At 44.0% G+C, this 3,841-nt stretch overlaps 1 pseudogene; it reads left to right on the plus strand.

Moving 5' to 3' along the window:
* The first annotated feature begins 1,013 nt into the window (after positions 1-1,013).
* On the plus strand, positions 1,014-3,169 carry LOC119042296 (keratin, type I cytoskeletal 18-like; annotated as a pseudogene).
* Positions 3,170-3,841: the final 672 nt, after the last annotated feature.

The following is a 3,841-nucleotide window of genomic DNA, read 5'->3' on the forward strand; positions in this document are numbered from 1 at the left end:
ATCCCTTCTATGGCCCCCTCCTCACTACTTGACATCTTGAAATCGTCTGGAGTCTACTTCTAAAAATTAATTTCTTATACTATGTATTAATGATTCATTAGTCATAATGATAATTTTCATAGATTCCTTTATTGTGCTAATTGAATGAGCTAAAACATAACAAGTGTTTGGCATGATACTCTGTCAGTAGGGTTTGTAATGACGCTGAGGACTATCAGTATCATTATCATTTGGCACAGAGCCCTTCTTTCAGTGATCTTATCCTCAGCTGTCACCATCGCCGCTACCTGGATGGTTCCCAAACCTGTACCGCCGAATCAGACACTGCTCCTGGGTTCCCCTGTTTTATTTTCAATTTCTATTAAAGATCAACACTTAAATATTTCACCAGAGCATCAAGCTCAACACATCCAAATTAAACTGGCCCCTAATTTCTCAATTTCTCTTAGCGGAACAAGCACTCTCCCTGTTCCTTAATCTGGAAAGCTTTCCCTCTTATCTCTTCTGATTTCCTCAGCGAAATAGTTGAGCCCACCGCCAGTATCATGTAGCAGCACATTCAAAGTTAGTCTTCTTCCTTCTCCTCTTATAATACACTGCTAAGCCCCGTAAAAACCTTTCAAAATGCCATTTCTATTTACCTTCCTCTTCATGACTTTCTCCTCCCAATGTATTACTTTCATCCAGTATTGAGACATACTCCTCGTTTTTCCTCTTTAGTTTCTGAGGTCTCCTCCCTTCTTGTATTCTTACAGGTGAACACTCCTTAAACATCATGCCAGTCATGCATTTATTGTGTACTACCTCACAGGCTCCTTGCTTTGGACGTGAGTCTAAATCCCTCAGCCCACCACTCTGGGCTTTCCAGTGACAGGGGTCCAACTCACCTCACTAACTGCCCCCACTGTGGACAGTATGGATCGGTCAGCCTGGCACACTCATTCCTCCCTGAAAACCCTGACCACTTTCTGAACTCTGGTTTCGTCCTCCTGCCTAGGAAACTTCTTTGAACCATGTCTGCCTATAAAAATCCTACCTATCCTTCCTGTCGAAGGCCTCATCAGAAAGCCTTGGTTCACAAACCAGTTAGGATTTGTCCTTTCTTTGAGCCACTATAGCATTTCGTATGCCTCTTCTAGCAATGAAAGTATTGTTACTTTAAGTTAAAGAGTTTCAGGATTTATTATCTTGACTTTCACCGGACCGTAAGATGGTTAAAGGTCATCTTTTAATTTTTTGTCAGACCTTATTAGTATAGCATATTTCACAGTTTGTCCTCAATTACAATGATTTCAGATTGTATCATGTAAGACAAAGAAAAATTATTCTGAAAGCATAACCAAGGCTTCTTAGACTATGTAGAACAAGGACTTGTTCCAGTTCAGAAGGTTATTTTCTGTGTATGAATCTTCGTTTAGAGAATGAACTAGTTAAATAAGTCTCCAAATAACACAGAAAAGGCACACACCATTTTAATGGTGGTAGACCTGAAGGAAACATGTACTTTGCAAGAAAACCAGACCACAGAAACATCTGTGGGATATGAATGGGGTCTTTCTGAATATTTGATGAAGTGCCAGAGGTTTCTCTTTGCATACAGCTTATTTAAAAACATTTGGCTTTCCGTGTTGCTTTTGTTAATACAGAAGCTTTCAACTACTACACTGTACAGACTGAGTAGATGTAAGAAAATAATGGCATATAAGTCTAGAAATGCAGATCAAATCCCATTTCTGGAGTATCTTGAATGCTGATATTGGGAGTTTAGTTAGTAAGCAGCCCATTGAAATTTTGTTGTTGTTGTTGCTTCTTGCTTATTTTTGATGCTGTAAGCACCATTGTAGAAATGTGCTTCAGGAAAATTGACTACAGTGCTGCTTGAACCAGGGCCTCAGCTTCTGGCTTTCCTCCCTGAACAACAGGAGCTTCAGCACTGGATCCAGCTTCTCCACAAACTGGACCTTGGTCTCTGTGCAGTCATCCAGCCCTGGGCCTGGCCAGCCAGCAACTTGAGCTCTCAGATCTCGGTGTCCCATTCCCCCAGTATGTAGGGCAGCTGGGGATCTGGGGGCCTGGCTGCTGTGGGGATGGCAGGGGGTTTGGTGGGCATCGGAAGCATCCAGAGCAAGGAGACAATGCAATGTCTGAATGATCACCTGGCCTCCTTCCTGGAGAGGATGAGAAACCTGGAGGCTGATAATCAGAGACTAGAGAGCAGAATAAGGGAACACCTGGAGAAGAAGGAACCCCAGGTCAGAGACTGGGGACATTATTTCAAGACCATTGAGAACCTGAGAGCTAAGGTCTTTGCAAATTCTGTGGACAATGCCCTCATTGTTTTGCAGATTAACAGTGCTCATTTTGCTGCTGCTGACTTCTGAGTCAAGTAAGAGACAGAGCTGGCCATGAGCCAGTGTGTTGAGAATGACATCTGTGGGCTCTCTAAGGTCACTGATGACACCAGTATCACTCAGCTGCAGCTAGAGACAAAGATGAAGGCTTTGAAGGAGGAGCTGCTCTTAATGAAGAAGAACCATGAGGAGGAAGCAAATGTTCAACAAAACCAGATTGCCAACTCTGTGCTGACTGTAAAATTGGATGCCCCCAACTCTGTGCTGACCGTAAAGTTGGGTGCCACCAGCACCTCAGCAAGATCATGGTAAATATCTGGGTCCAGTAAGATGAGCTGGCTCAGAAGAACTCAGAGGAGCTAAACAAGTACTGGTCCCAGCAGAAGGAGGAGAACGCCACAGTGGTCACCTCACAGACCGCTGAGAAAAGAGCTGCTGAGATGACACTCACGGAGCTGAGATGTTCAGTCCAGTCATTGGAGATCGACCTGGACTCAGTGAAGAATCTGAAGGCCAATTCTAAAGGCCTGAGGGGGTGGAGCCACGCAGTGCCATGCAGATGGAACAACTCAACGGGATCCTGCTGTACCTGGATTCAGTGCTGGCCCAACTTGGGCAGAGGGGCAGCGCCAGGCCCAGGAGTATGAGGCCCTGCTGAACATCAAGGTCAGGCTGGAGGCTGACCTTGCCACCTACCACTGCCTGCTAAAACAAGGGGAGGACTTCAGTCTTGGTGATGCCCTGGACAACAGCCACTCCATACATCTACCTAAAAGACCACCACCTGCAGGACTGTGGACGGCACTGTGGAGTCTTGAGGTAATAAAGCCAAAATTCTGCATCATTAAAGGCAACAGAAACGGGGCACCTTGGAAGGGGCAGGAGGACAATAAAAAGTTCAGAGATCATTGAGCATTTAAAAAAAAAGAAAATTAACTGCAGACAGGAGAGTAGGTTGGGGTGGAAGGAGAACTTAGAGGTAAAGACTTAGCTGGTCTGCTTATAATAAAATAGAAAGAGGGCAAATGAATTAAAGTGGCAGAAGTAATGAAGAGGAGGGAAATGATGCTGATGCAAGAACTATTACAAAGGACTTAGCAACTGACCTGTAAATGATTCTGTTGGTCAGGGTAAGGAAAAACCAAAAATAGCTGCTAAAGTTCTGTCTTGAAGAGAGGAGAGAAACAATAATACTGTGGAGGGAGGGAGGGAGAGAGAGAGAGAGAGACTGACTGACTAGGAGTTAAGAGGTTATTCCCTTTACTCCCGTGAAAATGGGTTTTGTTCCTATCTCTCTCATTGTTCCTTTTAAGTCTTATGTATTGCTTTATTTCCCTCTGTTTGCCCCTTTAAAAATTAGCATTTCCAAGGTGGGGTGGAATCAGAAGAAGGAGGTGGGGATGGCTGGGGCGTGGGGAGAGATGGGGGAAAAAGGCAACTGTACTTGAACAATAATAAAATAAAAAAATAAAAGAAGAAGAAGAAAAAAA

This window comes from Artibeus jamaicensis, unplaced genomic scaffold, assembly GCF_021234435.1.
Source record: "Artibeus jamaicensis isolate MK-2021 breed Jamaican fruit bat unplaced genomic scaffold, CSHL_Jam_final contig_233, whole genome shotgun sequence".
NCBI classification, from domain to species: Eukaryota; Metazoa; Chordata; class Mammalia; order Chiroptera; family Phyllostomidae; genus Artibeus; species Artibeus jamaicensis.